Genomic DNA, 18,312 nt, shown 5'->3' on the forward strand with positions numbered 1-18,312 from the left:
TCATACAGTAGAATATTATGAACCAAGTACTAATACATGTTACAATATGACTGAACCATGTAAACTTAGACACAAGACTACATAGCATATGTTGCCATTTATATGAAATTTCCAGAATAGAAAAATTTATAGTGGCAGCTTAAAGTAGTGGTTGCTTGGAGATGGGTGATGGGAGATAAGAGATGATAAGTAAAGAAGATGGGGTTTCTTTTTGAGTCTAAGAAGTTGTTCTAAAATTAACTGCGGTAGTGATTGTATTAATACCTCTCTGTGCATATGCTGAAAACAATTGAATCACAGAGTTTGAATGGCTAAATTGTATGGTATGTAAATTACATCTTAATAATGCTGTTATTAAAAAAATACATTATCAGATTGAGATTAAAACTATAATCCTGCTTTTTAAACTGTGTGTTATGTGGCTTGAAATCATTACATAACTTCTGCTTTCTTAGCTATATATTAATACCTATATATTTATAGTGTTTGTAAACAGATCTGCTAGACTGAGGGACTCTGACATTTAAGATTCTGCTTCTCAGACTAAGCAGCCAGGAGCACAGCCCACTTACTGCAAGAATTGTTGACCGTCTGGCCATAATGGACATCTTTGAAAAGCTTTTGAATAACTAGAGATCTCCAGAAAAATTATACACAAACACATTTTAAGAATATGATTTCCTTTATTATGTTGGAAACTGATTTTTTAACACAGGCACGGAAAATATGGTCTGCACAGTTTGTCTTTTTCTTTTAAAAGAAAGTTTCCACTGATTGAAAAAAATCATGGCACAAAAACACAAAAGCAAGCTTGAAATAAGTTAGAAAGAGATTTCAATTACATTAATCTTTGGTTTTGCTTTCATAGTAATTAATAATGATTTATAATAATAAGAATTATAATGGCATCTTATTCTATACATTTTTACTTAAAAGAAGTAAAAACTTTCAGGACACTGACAAAAATTATTTTTACCTGAGCAGTTTTCAAATTAATGAAGTAAATTGGCATGAAAATGTTTTGCTTATTTGGCTCAGGAAACCTTGAAGACCATCTGTGGACTTTATATAGTTAACTTTCTAAGAGAGAGGAAGCCCTGACTTCTGACCAAGGCATGCATTTCTTAAATTCCAGACTCAATCCTTCTTAAATAGAGCTTATCTGCTAAAACCTACTAAGAATCAATTGAAAAGTAGCACATGCCTCTTTCTCTCTCAATGAATCTTTCATCAGCCCCAAGAATATTTTATCATTATTTATACCTACTCAAATATTTTCTAGATGCATTGTACATATAAATAATAAAAAATAATTAGTCTGATCTCCACTTACATAATCTCTTATCATGTATAGGAAAATAGCCATCTCCAATGCACAACAGAGAAATGAAGAAAATGAACATGATTCCAAAATCTTTCCAAAAGCATCATGTTCTCTGAAACTACAAGTACACTGCCAATAAAATAAGATTTTAAAAATTGTATGGGGGTAAATGTCATATGTGTGTATGTTCAGTTGTGTCTGACTCTTTGCAACCCTATAGCCTACCAAGTTCCTCTGTCCATGGAATTTTCCAGGCAAGAATATTAGAGTTGATTGCCATTTTCTATTCTAGGGGATCTTCAAAAACCAGGAATCAAATCTGTGTCTCTTGAGTCTCCTGCTTTGGCAGGTACATTCTTTACCACTAGCGCCACCTGGGAAGCCCATAAATGTAATGTAAATTAAATTAAATTAAATTGTTAGCATATGAAGTAAAAATAACTGTCATGAAAAGAAAAGGGGAGGTGATGTCAGCATCATGGGAGCACCCTTTTAGTCTCTTCTTTAATCTGTTGTTGTTCAGTTGCTCAGTCACGTCTGACTCTTTGTGACACCATGGATTGCAGCATACCAGGCTTCTCTCTCCTTCACCATCTACCAGAATTTGCTCAAACTTATGTCCATTGCATTGGTGATGCCATCCAACCATCTCATCCTCTTTTGTTCCCTTCTCTTCCTGCCTTCAATCTTTCCCAGCATCATGGTCTTTTCCAATATGTCAGCTCTTCATATCAGGTGGCCAAAATATTGAAGTTTCAGCATTAGTCCTTCCAATGAATAGTCAGGGTTGATGATAAAGGAAACATCCACGAGTCAACAAAATATCCCTTTGCCTAACCCACCAAGATGTCAGAGAGATCTTAATGCCCATACATCTGAAGGTGGGTAGATTGGAACACCTGGAAGAGGTGGAACTCTGGTAACAGCAGAGTTTATGCCTCTGATCCTGGCCTACTACCTGTGACAACTGAGCTGCAGGCCCAGAGAATCCAGCAATTGCAATTGTGGTTAGAGCTGACACAAAGGAGTCCAACTTCCTAGCTGCAGTGGCAGCCGTCATGGGCACCGGGACTGGGCCAGCAACAGTGCTCCACAGAGAAAACCAAATGGAAGAGAGACTTAGTGAGCTCAAAGATATAAATGTGCAAATAATTCAGGTAGAAGAGGAAAGGGAACATATTTTTTTGTAAATGAAGAAATTCTTTGAGAACTATTCAATTCCATTAGAAAAAGGCAGCTAAAGGATAATGGATATCTTAGAAAGGAAAGAGAGGGTAAGAGAGGCAGAATTTAGTTAAAGAAATAGATGAGAATGCCCCAAACCTGAGAGAGGAACTGTACACACAATTTCACAGACCTAATATAACACCCAGTTAAAGCAGTGTAAAATGACCTTCTCCAAGACACATTATATTAAAACTGGCAAAAGTCAATGATAAAAAGGAATTTTGAGGGCAGCCACATAATAAAGCCCACTAACCTACCAAAAATATCCATTAAGCTATCAACAAACTTTTCAGCAGAAACTCTCTAGGTCAAGAGAAAAGGAATGGCATGCTCAAGATATTGAGAGATTAAAAAACTGTCAGCCAAGAATACCCCATAGAGCAAAGTTAGCCTTCAGATATGAAAGAGAAATAAAGGCTTACGCCAGACAAACAGAAGATGAGGGAATTCATCAATAGACCTGCCTTACAATACATGTTGAAAAGAGCTCTTCTATCGGAAATTCAAAGGTGAAACCACACAAAACCTGAGTAAGATAATCAATAATAGACAAAATAACAGAATTTCAACGCTACAAAAAAAAAAAAAAAGATTGTTAAACACTTTATTATAGCACCAAAGTTAAAGGGAAAATACGTTAAAAACTATACTTAAATTTGGTATTTAATATTTAGAAGAATAAATTTCATATTTAATATTAAGAAAAGGTGGCAAGAATATACAGAAAAGCTATACAAAAAAGAATTTAATGACCCAGATAACCACGATGGTGGTTATCACTCACCTAGATCCAGACATCCTGGAATGCAAAGTTAAGTGGGCCTTAGGAAGCATCACTATGAACAAAGCTAGTGGAGGTGATGGAATTCCAGCTGAGCTATTTCAAATCTTAAAAGATGATGCAGAAAAAGTGCTGCACTCATATGCCAACAAATTTGGAAAACTCAGCAGTGGCCACAGAACTGGAAAAGGTCGATTTTCTTTCCAATCCCAAAGAAAGGCAATGCCAAGGATTGTTCAAAGTACTGCAAAATTGCACTCATATCACACACTGGCAAAGTAATGGTCAAAATTCTCCAAGCTAGGCTTCAACAGTACATGAACCAAAGACTTCCAGATGCTCAAACTGGATATAGAAAAGGCATAGGAATCAGAGATGAAATTGCCAACAGGCATTGGGTCATAGGGAAAGCAAGAGAATTCCAGAAAAATTTCTACTTCTGCTTCATTGACTGTGCTAAATTGTTGTTGTTCCAAGCAAACTGTGGAAAATTCTTCAAGATATGGAAATACCAGACCACCTGACCTGTCTCCAGAGAAATCTGAATGCAGGTCAAGAAAAAAGTGTTAGAATGGGACATGGAACAGCACACTGGTTCCAAATTCAGAAACGAGTATGTCAAAGCTGTATATTGTCACCTTGCTAATTTAACTTATATGCAGAGTACATAATGCAAAATGCTGGGCCAGATGAAACACAAGCTGGAATTAAGATTTCCAGGAGAAATATCAATAACCTCCAATACACAGATGACACCACCTTTGTGGCAGAAAGTGAAGAAGGACTAAACAGCCTCTTGATGAAAATGAAAGAGGAAAGGGAAAAACCAGGCTTAAAACTCAACATTCAAAAAACTAAGATCATGGCATCCGGTCCCATTACTTCATGGCAAATAGATGGGAAAACAATGGAAACAATGACAGATTTTATTTTCATGGACTCCAAAATCCTACAGATGGTGACTGCAGCCATGAAATTAAAGGATGCTTGCTCCTTGGAAGAAAAGCTATTACCAACCTAGACAGCTTATTAAAAAGCAGAGGCATCACTTTGCCAACAAATGTCCATCTAGTCAAATTATGTTTTTTCCACTAGTCATGTATGGATTTGAGAGTTGTACCATAAAGAAAGCTGAGGGCCGAAGAACTGATGCTTTTGAACTGTGGTGTTGGAGAAGACTCTTGAGAGTCCCCTGGACTGCTAGAAGATCAAACCAATCAATCGTAAAGAAAATCAATCCTGAATATTCATTGGAAAGACTGATGCTGAAGCTGAAGTCCAATACTTTGGCCACCTGATGCAAAAAACTGACTCACTGGAAGAGACCCTAATGCTGGGAAAGATTGAAGGCAGGAAGAGAATGGGATGACAAAGGATGGTATGATTTGATGACATCACCAACTCAATGTGCATGAGTTTGAGCAAGTTCCAGAAGTTGGTGATGGATAGGGAAGCCTGGTGTGCTGCAATCCATGGGGTCACAAAGAGTCATACACGACTGAGTGACTGAACTGAACTGAGCTTAAATTTGGTAAGTAGCTCAATATATGAAATGGGATCATGTGTGACACCTTAAACATAGAAGACGGAGAAGAAAAGGATGAAATTTGTGTAGGCCAATGAAGCTATCATCAAAAATGGACTATTTTATTAATGAGACACTTAATAGGAGAGGCTTCCTTGGTGACTCAGATGGTAAATAATCTGCCTGCAATGCAGAAGAACCAGGTTCAATCCCTGAGTCAGGAAGATTCCTGAGAGAAGGGAATGGCAACCCACTCCAGTATACTTCCCTGGAGTATTGCATGGACAGGAAAACCTTTTGGACTATAGTCCATGACGTCACAAAGAGTTGGACATGACTGAGTGACTAACACCACCATAGTAGTCACAAACAGAAATGTAGATCACAGATAACTAAACATGAAAGGGGAAACTGACAAAACACCATTGAAAACCATCAAAATAAAATTGCAGACAGGAACACAAGGAAAAATAAATAATGGCAATATAGAACAGTCAGAAAACAAAAGATAAAATGACCATACTAAATCTTCATTTATCGAGAATCACCCTAAATGTCAATGGATTGGATTCAATTAATCAAAAAAAAAAAGTGTGGCTGATGTTAAAAAACAAGACCCAACTACTTGCTGCCTCCAAGTGACTCATCTCAGCTTTAAATAAAAATGTAGATTCCAAATGAGGGGATACTCCAAGCAAATGGCAGTCAAAACAAAGCAGGCAAAATAGGTTGTTCTTGTTTGTTCTTCACTCACTCAGTCTTATCTGCTCTTTGTGACCTCATGGACTGCAGCATGTTAGGCTTCTCTGTCCTCAACTATATCCCAGAGTTTGCTTAGATTTGTGTCTATTGAGTCTGTGATGCTATCTAACCATCTCATCCTCTGCCACCCCCGTCTCTGTTTGCCTTCATTCTTTCCCAGCATCATCGTCTTTTCCAGTGAATGGGCTGTTCCCATCTGGTGGCCAAAGCTTGTATAGCCATTTATAGATATCAGACAAGAGAGATTTCAAGCTAAAAACTGTAAAAAAGACAAAGACATACACTTCATAATGATAAAGGAGAAAATCCATCAAGAAGATATCAGTTATTAATATGTATATGTATAAAATATATAAAAGTGATTATTAATGAACAATAGTAAAAACTGATAATAATACAGTAATGGTAGGGAAATTTAACTCTCCACTTTTGTCAAGGAACTTAGATCATCTAGACAGAAAGTCAACAAGAAAATACTGGCCTTAAATGAAGCAATATACCAGATGACCTTGAGATATATACAGAATATTTGATCCAAAAACAACGGAAGAAACATTCTTCTCTAGTACACATGGAACATCCTCAATAATAGAACATTTGTTGGCAAATAGTATACAAAACAAATCTCCATAATTAAAAGACTGAAGTCATTTCTAACATCTTTTCTGATCACAATGGTATGAAACTAGAAATCAACTACAAGAAGAGAGCTGAAAACATTTTTAAAAATACGTAAATCTAAACAATATACTACTGAACAACTGTTGGTTCAACAACAACAACAAATGTCAAAGAACAGTAAAAAATACCTGAAGGCAAATGAAAATGAAAATACAACATACTGAAGTCTATGGGATGCAACAAACCATCCCTAAGGCAGAATTTTATAGCAAAACAGTTCTATCTCAAAAAAGCAAGAAAAATCTCAAACCAACAATCTAAACTTACACTTAAAGAAACTAAAATAAATAAAATTTAAAAAACACACAAATGAGCCCTAAATTAGTAGATACAGAGAACAGATTGGTGGTTACCAAAGGGAAATAGGGGTGAGAGGAGGGCGAATGGGTAAAGGGGGTCAGTTGTATGGTGATGGATGCAACTAAACTGTTGGTGGTGAGCACACTGTAGTATACATAGAAGTCAGAATCTAATGTTGTATATATGACCCGTATATAATGTCATAAGCCAATGTTATCTCAATTTTTTAAAAAAGGAGGAAAGATAAATGTGCTAAGGAAATTATGAAAAACAAAGCTAAAAAGAAGAGAAGTGAATATACCATATGACTTATCTCAGTGAGGATTACTGCTTCATTCACTTCTTTTTTTCCCATTTTGTTTAGAAAAATCATACTGTAAGTGAGAGATTTTATTAAGACTGACTGAATATGGCTCCAAATTATTCTATAATACCTGAAGAATTAAAGGATTAAAATACTTTTAACTGAAATTTAGGTAATAGGAAAACTCTAATCCTATAATTAAAATGTTTAAAAATGTTAAATTGAAGAATCTTCTAGCTAGGCATGTTTTGGTGTTCAATTTAATTTAATTTTTTAATATTCAGCCTTACAAAGGTAATCCAAAATGCAATTGTAAGAGACTGGATATATTAGAGCTTGACAGAAAAACATGCTTCTGGGAAAGATAAGATGTTTTGGTATGTTAATTTATTTGATTTGATTTTGGCTTTCAGTTAGTGGCAAAGGACATGTATATTCAGGACAAGCAGTTAACTTCTTTGTAATTAAGTCTATGGATTACCCCCTAAAATAAACACACATAAACACAAATGACTGACTGACCTAGACAAAGATATTGATCTAAAACTATGTTACTTGATACCTATTCAATGAAGAGCAAGTATTCATATACTATGACACCAAAAGCACATTTAAAATATGGGGAAACTAAAAGTAGTTTTAAAAAAGTTGTTTCTCAAACCAGTTTTAGTAATCTAACATCCATTTTCACTTTTAAAAAATTTCCCAGCATTAATCATATTTAAATTCATTTTATATAATTGTAATTATGTGTGTATTTGTATGGATAGGTTTTTTGATAGATTTTTTCAAAGAATATGTTATTATGTGAAGATTTCTTATTCCAGTTTCTTTTCTTCATAAAATGATCTTGAGTGAATGCATTTATATTACAATTTACCATGTGCTGAGCTATGTGCTGTGTTGTGCTAAGTCGCTTCACTCATGTCAGACTCTTTGTGACAGTATGGATTGTATCCCACCTGGCTCCTCTGTCCATGGGGTTCTCCAGGAAAGAATACTGGGGAGGGTTGCCATACCCTTCTCCAGGGGATCTTCCCAGTCCAGGGATTGGACCTGCGTCTCTTATGTCTCCCTCAGTGGCAAGTGGGTTCTTTACCACTGTACAATTTCCCAGTTGTTAAGTAGTATCTATTTAATATTTTGATTATAAATAATTATTTCAGAACAGTTTTAACACAAAGTATATGTTTTATTAATAGCTGAAATTTATTTATGTCTAAGCATGTTTTGGGCTTCCCTGATAGTTCAGTTGGTAAACAAACTGCCTGCAATGCAGGAGACCCCAGTTGGATTCCTGGGTTGGGAAAATCCACTGAAGAAGGGATAGGTTACACACTCCAATTTTGGGGGGCTTCCTTTGTGGCTTAGTTCCATCCACAGTTCATCAGGCAGTCTGTTTATCAAATCTAGTCCCTTAAATCTATTTCTCACTTCCACTGTATAATCATAAGGGATTTGCTTTAGGTCATACCTGAATGGTCTAGTGGTTTTCCCCACTTTCTTCAATTGAAGTCTTAATCTGGTGATGAGGAGTTCATGATCTGAGCCACAGTCAGCTCCTGGTCTTGTTTTTGCTGACTGTATAGAGCTTCTCCATCTTTGGCTGCAAAGAATGTAATCAATCTGATTTTGGTGTTGACCATCTGGTGATGTCCATGTGTAGAGTCTTCTCTTGTGTTGTTGGAAGAGGGTGTTTGCTATGACCAGTGTGTTCTCTTGGCAAAACTCTATTAGCTTTTGCTCTGCTTCATTCCGTACCCCAAGGTCAAATCTGCCTTTTACTCCAGGTGTTTCCTGATTACCTACTTTTGCATTCCAGTCCCTTATAATGAAAAGGATATCTTTTTTGTGTGTTAGTTCTAAAAGGTCTTGTAGGTCTTCATAGAACCGTTCAACTTCAGCTTCTTCAGCGTTACTGGTTGGAGCATAGGCTTGGATTACAGTGATTTTGAATGGTTTTCCTTGGAAATGAACAGAGATCATTTTGTCATTTTTGTGATTGCATCCAAGTACTGCATTTCAGACTCTTTCGTTGACCATGATGGCTACGCTATTTCTTCTAAGGGATTCCTGCCCACAGTAGTAGATATAATGGTTATCTGAGTTACATTTGCCCATTCCAGTCCATTTTAGTTCGCTGATTCCTAAAATGTCAACGTTCACTCTTGCCATCCCCTGTTTGACCATTTCCAATTTGCCTTGATTCATGGACCTGATATTCCAGGTTCCTATTCAACATTGCTTTTTATGGCATTGGACCTTGCTTCTATCACCAGTCACATCCACAGCTGGGTGTTGTTTCTGCTTTGGCTTCATCCCTGCATTATTTTTGGAGTTATATCTCCACTGATCTCCAGTAGCATATTGGGCACCTACTGACCTGGGGAGTTCCTCTTTCAGTAGGCTATCATTTTGCCTTTTCATACTGTTCATGGGGTTCTCCAGGCAAGAATACTGAAATGGTTTGCCATCCCCTTCTCCAGTGGACCACATTCTGTCAGACCTCTCCACTATGACCTGCCCATCCTGGGTGGCCCCACATGACATGGCTTAGTTTCCCCATTGAATTAGACAAGGCTGTGGTCCTAGTGTGATTAGATTGACTAGTTTTCTGTGATTATGGTTTCAGTGTGTCTGCCTGCTGATGCCCTCTCGCAACACCTACCATCTTACTTGGGTTTCTCTTACCTTGGATTTGGGATATCTCTTCACGGCTGCTCTAACAAAGTGCAGCCACTGCTCCTTACCTTGGACGAAGGGTATCTCCTCACAGCCCCCCTCCTGACCTTGAACGTGGAGTAGCTCCTCTCGGCTGCCGCGCCTGAACTTGTGCGTGGGGTGGCTCTTCTAGGCCACCACCACTGACCTCCAGTGTGTGGTGGCTCATCTCGGCTGCCGCCCCGACCTTGGAGTTGGGGTAGCTCATCTTGGCTACCACCCCACAACTCAGACATGACACTGTATAGGAGAGAGGGAGCAAGACGATCCCCATGGAAAAGAAATGCAAAAAAGCAAAATGGCTGTCTGAGGACGCCTTGCAAACAGCTATGAAAAGAAGAGAAGTGAAAAGCAAAGGAGAAAAGGAAAGATATAAGCACCTGAATGCAGAGTTCCAAAGAATAGCAAAGAGAGAAAAAAAGCCTTCCTCAGTGATCAATGCAAAGAAATAGAGGAAAACAACAGAATGGGAAAGACAAGAGATTTCTTAAAGAAAATTAGAGATACCAAGGGAACATTTCATGCAAAGAAGAGCTCAATAAAGGACAGAAATGGTATGGACCTAACAGAAGCAGAAGATGTTAACAAGTGGCAAGAAGGAGGTGGGAGGGGGGTTCATGTTTGGGAACGCATGTAAGAATTAAAGATTTTAAAATTTAAAAAATAAAAAAAAATGCCCTCTGTAATTTTACCACTAAGAGAAAATAAAATATTATTTAAAATGAAAAAAAAAAAAAAGAATACACAGGAGAACTGTACAAAAAAGAGTTTCATGACACAGATAATCACAATGGTGTGATCACTTACCTAGAGCCAGATATCCTAGAATGTGAAGTCAAATGGGCTTCGAAAGCATCACTATGAACAATGCTAGTGGAGGTGATGGAATTCTAGTTGAGCTATTTCAAATCTTGACAGATGCTGCTGTGAAAGTTTTGCACTCAGTATGCCAGCAAATTTGGAAAACTCAGGAGTGGCCACAGGACTGGAAAAGGTCAGTTTTCATTCCAATCCCAAAGAAAGGCAATGCAAAAGAATTCTCAAACTACCACACAATTGCACTCATCTCACACACTAGTAAAGGAATGCTCAAAATTCTCCAAGCCAGGCTTCAGCAGTGAACCGTGAACTTCCAGATATTCAAGCTGGTTTTAGAAAAAGCAGAGGAACCAGAGATAAAATTACCAACATCCGATGGATCATCAAAAAAGCAAGAGAGTGCCAGAAAAACATCTATTTCTGCTTTATTGACTATGCCAAAGCCTTTGACTGTGTCAATCACAATAAACTGTGGAAAATTCTGAAAGAGATGGGAATACCAAACCACCTGACCTGCCTCTTGAGAAACCTATATGAAGGTCAGGAAGCAACAGTTAAAACTGGACATGGAAAAAAAGACCTGTTGCATATAGGAAAAGGAGTATTTCAAAGCTGTATATTGTCACCCTGCTTATATAACTTATATGCAGAGTACATCATGAGAAACACTGGGCTGGAGGAAGCACAAGCTGGAATCAAGATTGCTGGGAGAAATATCAATAACCTCAGATATCCAGATGATATCACCCTTATGGCAGAAAGTGAAGAGGAGTTAAAAAGCCTCTTGATGAAAGTGAAAGAGGAGAATGAAAAAGTTGGCTTAAAGCTCAACATTCAGAAAACGAAGATCATGGCATGTGGTCCCATCACTTCATGGGAAATAGATGGGAAAAGAGTGGAAACAGTGTCAGACTTTATTTTTTTGGGCTCCAAAATCACTGCAGATGGTGACTGCAGCCATGAAATTAAAAGACGCTTACTCCTAGGAAGAAAAGTTATGACCTACCTAGATAGAATGTTCAAAAGCAGAGACATTACTTTGCCGACTAAGGTCCATCTAGTCAAGGCTATGGTTTTTCCCTGGTCATGTGTGGATATGAGAGTTGGACTGTGAAGAAAGCTGAGCGCCAAAGTATTGATGCTTTTGAACTGTGGTGTTGGAGAAGACTCTTGAGAGTCCCTTGAACTGTAAGAAGATCCAACCAGTCCATCCTAAAGGAGATCAACCCTGGGTGTTCATTCAAAGAACTGATGCTAAAGCTGAAACTCCAGTACTTTGTCCACCTCATGTGAAGAGTTGACTCATTGGAAAACACCTAGATGCTGGGAGGGATTAGAGGCAGGAGGAGAAGGGGATGACAGAGGATGAGATGGCTGGATGGCATCCCCAACTTAATGGAGATGAGTTTGAGTGAACCATGGGAGTTGGTGATGGACAGGGAGGCCTGGTGTGCTGCGATTCATGGGGTCACAAAGAGTTGGACACGACTGAGAGACTGGATTGAACTGAACTGAACTGTGGCTTAGCTGGTAGAAAGTCTGCCTGAAATGTGGGGGACCTGGGTTCTATCCCTGGATTGGGAAGATTCTGCTGGAGAAGGGAAAGGCTACCCAGTCTATTGTCCTGGCCTGGAGAATTCCATGGACTGTATAGTCCATGGGATCTCAAAAAGTTGGATACAACTGAGCAACTTTCACTTTCATTTTCAAGCATGTTTCAGAGAGTGTACTAAGTGTTTTTTTGGTTATTTACATGTTTATTTTTCACAACAGTCACATTAAACTTGTGCTGTTATAATATTCATTTTATAAATAAAAGGTTGATATCCAAAGTAACTGAGTAACTTACCCATAGTGACACAACAGTATAAGTGGAGCCAGAGTTCAAACTAAGAACCTATAATGTGACTCCTTATATGCTCATTAGATTATAATAATTTCTGCCTTTTTTTTTTTTTTGGTATGGTGTTCTGATATTCTTAAAGAGTTGGGAATATCATACCACCATACAAAGAAGAAGTCAAAATTCTTATAATCTGACAAGCATTTATAGATTATACTCCCCCAAATGGCACAGATTTGCAAAGCTTCTAGTAATATGTGAATTTACTGTATCTTGTGAGGAAGAATGAGAATACTTGAACAACATGTCAATGAAAGGATTCAGAGAATTACAGACAGAAATTTGATACACTTTTATTTATTAGATACATACAAAGGAATGACAGATTTTACATGCAATTGATAGTATTAGTTGTGTGAAGGTGTCCTTTCAAAGAACTCATATGTGTTTGGCAAATGAATATTGTAGACTTCTAAAAAGAATATTTTTACTCAACTTCAACTTTGGTGTAAAACTGGATTTTAAATATTAAGTGTCATAGTGATACTAGAAGCTATAACTGGAATTATTTTATGTGATATTACTGGTGGGAAAGGAAAAAAAAAAAAAGAGTAATGCAGAGAAACATAGCTGGGAAAAGGGAGCAATGTTGTTCCCAAACTCTTATCTGAATTTACATGAATTCTATATTAAAGTAATAGAACTCAGTCAAACTGATTAGTGGCCCAGTAGTTAAGAATTTGCCTGACAATGGAGGGCGCATTGGTTTAACCCTGGTTGGGGAACTAAGATCCCACATTGGTTTTATCCCTGGTTGGGGAACTAAGCCTGTGGGCTGTAGCAACCTACTGTATTTTAAAGGATACAGTTCCTTTAGGTACCAGAGTTCTCATTAAAATATTTTCCTACTTTGATTACTTAATTAACCAACTGTGTGGCTTTATAGAATTTCACTGCTCATAATGACAATAAATATGAAGACTGGCAAGCATAACAAAATGAATGAAGATGACCTTGGAGGTGACTCTTATAAAGTAAAAATACTAGGATTATTTTTGGTTATGCCAAAATAATATGTGAACTTGATTATTACTTAATTCCAATTATTTTAATAATCTATAACTTTCCAGGTAAGATTCTTTAAAAGCAGTTACATAGGTTTTAGTATAACATCCAGGTTGCCAAGTTCCAATTTTATTTAACTTTATATATGATTAGAGATAAAATTATTTTAACATTGAAGAGTCATACAACTAAAACTATAAGTAGTTTTTAAAGTATTTTATTGATCATAAGGGGTTTCCCAGGTGACTTGACGCTAAAGAATCTGCCTGCCAGAGCAGAAGACATGGGTTTGATTCTTGGGTCTGTAAGATCCCCTGGAGAAGGAAATGGCAACCCATTCCAGTGTTTGTGCCTGGGAAATCACATGGACAAAGGAGCCTGGCAGGTTACAGTCTATGGAGTCTCTAAAGTCAGACACAATTTAATGACGAAAACAACAACATTGATCATAATATCATTTTCAATTCAGTTCAGTTCAGTCACTCAGTCGTACCCGACTCATTGTGATGCCATTAACTGCAGCACGCCAGGCCACCCTGTCCATCACCATCTCCCGGAGTTCACTCAAAATCACGTCCATTGAGTCGGTGATGCCATCCAGCCATCTCATCCTCTGTTGTCCCCTTCTCCTCCTGCCCCTAATCCCTCCCAGCATCAGGGTATTTTCCAATGAGTCAACTCTTCACATGAGGTGGACAGAGTACTAGAATTTCAGCTTTAGCATCAGTCCTTCTAATGAGCACCCAGGACTGATCTCCTTTAGAATGGACTGGTTGGATCTCCTTGCACTCCAAGGGACTCTCAAGAGTCTTCTCCAACACCACAGTTCAAAAGCATCGATTCTTCGGCGCTCAGCTTTCTTCACAGTCCAACTCTCACATCCACACATGATCACTGGAAAAACCATAGCCTTGACTAGATGGACGTTAGTCGGCAAAGTAATGTCTCAGCTTTTAAATATACTATCTAGGTTGATCATAACTTTTCTTCCTAGGAGTAAGCGGCTTTTAATTTCATGGCTGCAATCACCATCTGCAGTGATTTTGAAGACCAAAAAAAAAAGTCTGACACTGTTTCCAATCTTTCCCCATCTATTTCCCATGAAGTGATGGGACCACATGCCATGATCTTCGTTTTCTGAATATTGAGCTTTAAGGCAACTTTTTCACTCTCCTCTTTCACTTTCATCGAGAGGCTTTTTAACTCCTCTTCACTTTCTGCCATAAGGGTGATATCATCTGGATATCTGAGGTTATTGATATTTCTCCCAGCAATCTTGATTCCAGCTTGTGCTTCATCCAGCCCAGCATGTCTCATGTTGTACTCTTTAGAGTTAAAAAAGTTTATTTAACTATTATTTATTTATTTAAATAAGTTTATTTGTTATTTATTTATTTACTTTTATTTATTATTTATTTATTTATTTAAATAAGTTAAATAAGCAGGGTGACAATATACAGCCTTGATGTACTCCATTTCCTATTTGGAATCAGTCTGTTGTTCCATGTCCAGTTCTAACTGTTGCTTCCTGGCCTGAATACAGATTTCTCAAGAGGCAGGTTAGGTGGTCTGGTATTCCCATCTCTTTCAGAATTTTCCACAGTCTATTGTGATCCACACAGTCAAAGGCTTTGGCATAGTCAAGAAAGCAGAAATAGATGTATTTCTGGAACTCTCTTGCTTTTTCCATGATCCAGCGGATGTTGGCAATTTGATCTCTGGTTCCTCTGCCTTTTTTAAAAACCAGCTTGAATATCTGGAAGTTAATGGTTCACGTATTGCTGAAGCCTGGTTTGGAGAAATTTGAGCATTCCTTTACTAGCGTGTGAGATGAGTGCAATTGCGTGGTAGTTGAGCATTCTTTGGCATTGCCTTTCTTTGGGATTGGAATGAAAACTGACATTTTCCATTCCTGTGGCCACTCCTGAGTTTTCCAAATTTGCTGGCATATTGAGTGTAGCACTTTCACACCATTATCTTTCAGGATTTGAAATAGCTTAACTGGAATTCCATTAGCTCCATTAGCTTTGTTCGTAGTGATGCTTTCTAAGGCCCACTTGACTTCACATTCCAGGATGTCTGGCTCTAGGTGAGTGATCACACCATCATGATTATCTTGGTCATGAAGCTCTTTTTTGAACAGATTTTCTGTGTTCTTGCCACCTCTTCTTCATATCTTCTGCTTCTGTTAGGTCCATTCCATTTCTGTCCTTTATCGAGCCCATCTTTGCATGAAATCTTCCCTTGATATCTCTCATTTTCTTGACGAGATCTGTAGTCTTTCCCATTCTGTTCTTTTCCTCTATTTCTTTGCATTGATTGCTGAGGAAGGCTTTCTTATCTCTTCTTGCTATTCTTTGGAACTCTGTATTCAAATGGGTACATCTTTCCTTTTCTCCTTTGCTTTTGGCATCTCTTCTTTTCACAGATATTTGTACGGCCCCCCAGACAGTCATTTTGCTTTTTTGCATTTCTTTTCCATGTGGATGTCTTGATCCCTATCTCCTGCACAATGTCACGAACCTCTGTCCATTGTTCATCAGGCACTCTATATATCAGATATAGTCCATTAAATCTATTTAAAATCTATTTAAATCTATTTCTCAGGTAAATTAGAAGTGGTCAAACAGGAGATAGCAAGAGTGAACATCTACTTTTTTAGGAATCAATGAAGTAAAATGGACTGGAATGGCAAATTTAATTCAGATGACCATTATATCTACTACTGTGGCCAAGATTCCCCCAGAAGAAATGGTGTAGTCCTCATAGTCAACAAAAGAGTCTGAAAGAGTACTTGCATGTAATGTCAAAAATGACAGAATTTTCTCTGTTCTTTTTTAAGGAAAACCATTCAATATCATAGTAATAGACATCAGTGTGCCAGTGAGTAATGCTGAAGAAGCTGAAATTTAACGGTTCTATGAAGACCTTCCCTGGTGCTTCCCTGGCGGTTCAGATAGTAAAGTGTCTGCCAGCAATGTGGGAGACCCAGCTTCGATCTCTCGGTTGGGAAGATCCTGTGGAGAAGGAAATGGGAATCCACTCCAGTACTCTTGCCTGGAAATTCCATGGACTAAGGACCCTGATAGGCTGCAGTCCATGGGGTTGCAAAGAGTCGGACACGACTGAGCGACTTCACTTTCACTTTCATGAAGACCTACAAGATCTTCTAGTACTAACGTCCAGAAAAGATGTCCTTTTCATCATAAGCGACTGGAATGCAAAGTAGGAAGTCAAAAAATACCTGGAGTAATAGGCAAGTTTGTCCTTGGAATGGAAAATGAAGCAGGACAAAGGCTAACAGAGTTCTGCCAAGAGAAACAAAATAAAAAACCCCTAGGTCAAATTCCCACCCACTAGTAAAATGTGAGGCAAAATTTATTTATATCTGACCAAACCTCATTTCCTCCACGTGGGAAGAGTTTAAGAATAGAATGAAAAAGAAGAAAAAAAAAAAAAAAGCCAGACCTAATTCCACATAGTTTCTCCACATGTGTTGATTCAATGAGACTTTTAATCTGTAATAACTAAGGCAGAAATAGGGAATGAATAAAAACAGATAATTCTCCTTAATGTACTACTCTAAGATTTCTTTAAATCTTCAGTAATTCTCTCTTAGAAAAACAAAACATTTGACCTAAACAATCTATTAACTGCTCATTTATTTTTTTTGCATTCAAGAATCTTATTTATAGCCATATTCTATCATAAAATATACCTAAAATCAGGTTGTAAGAATGCATTTTATATATTATATTAGGAAAATATTTATATTGTATTTATTTGTTTTATAAACAAAGGAAAACTAGGGGAAAGAAAGAAATAAAGCAAATAAAAAATCAAGAAAGAAGAAAAGATATTGGCAAAATAGCAAGATTATTAGGTGATTATCTAGGTGAATAGAAGTTAATGTGTTTTGATATGTTCACTGAAGAAATTCCCCACAAAATCTTAAACCACTTAATGCTTCCTGGAAAATGTAAATGAGCCTTCATCAAAAAATACATTCAGAACTTAATGACCAAAAAGGAAGAATAGTGAAGAGATTTTATTGATAGAATAGGTTACAGAGGTCACTATTAAGTCATATTTTAATGAAAGGTAATCTCAGCAAAAAAGTAAAATATGCAAAGAAGTGAATATACTGATATTGTAATGAAAAAGGAAGCTTTATAAAAGAGCAAAGTTCATTATTTAACTGTAAGAAAGGACATTTCAAATTTACCAATTTTCAGTAGTAAGATTTCTTTTTTCAATAATGAATCTGCTTATTGTAAACTATTTGCCAAGATTTTCAAGACACTGTGACTTTTCAGATGCTAGATCAGTTGATAAATAAAAGTAGGAAATAAATGATACAAAGTGAGATGCAATAAACATCTCAAAAGGAAATGTACTTCATGGGTGTATGCATGTCTTCATATTCTCTGTTAGCTGTATGAGCATTATATAGAAATCAAATGTCTATCAAAGGATCAATATCCACCAGAGGCAATTTTATGTTGTAATTTTTTAAGTTATTTTCTACACATATTCTTGTGAAAAGAGATCCTCAATGCATTGGTAAATGAGCATCAGTTCAGTTCAGTCGCTCAGTCGTGTCTGACTCTTTGCGACCCCATGACTGCAGCATGCCAGGCCTCCCTGTCAATCACCAACTCCCGGAGTTTACTCAAACTCATGTCCATTGAGTTGGTGATGTCATCCAACCATCTCATCCTCTGTTGCCCCCTTCACCTCCCACCTTCAACCTTTCCCAGCATCAGGGTCTTTTCAAATGAGTCAGTTCTTTGCATCAGGTGGCCGAAGTAGTGGACTTTCAGCTTCAACATCAGTCCTTCAATGAACATTTAGGACTGATTTCCTTTAGGATGGACTGGTTGGATCTCCTTGCAGTCCAAGGGACTCTCAAGAGTCTTCTCCAACACCACAGTTCAAAAGCATCAATTTTTTGGCTCTC

This window comes from Capra hircus, chromosome 6, assembly GCF_001704415.2.
Source record: "Capra hircus breed San Clemente chromosome 6, ASM170441v1, whole genome shotgun sequence".
NCBI classification, from domain to species: domain Eukaryota; kingdom Metazoa; phylum Chordata; class Mammalia; order Artiodactyla; family Bovidae; genus Capra; species Capra hircus.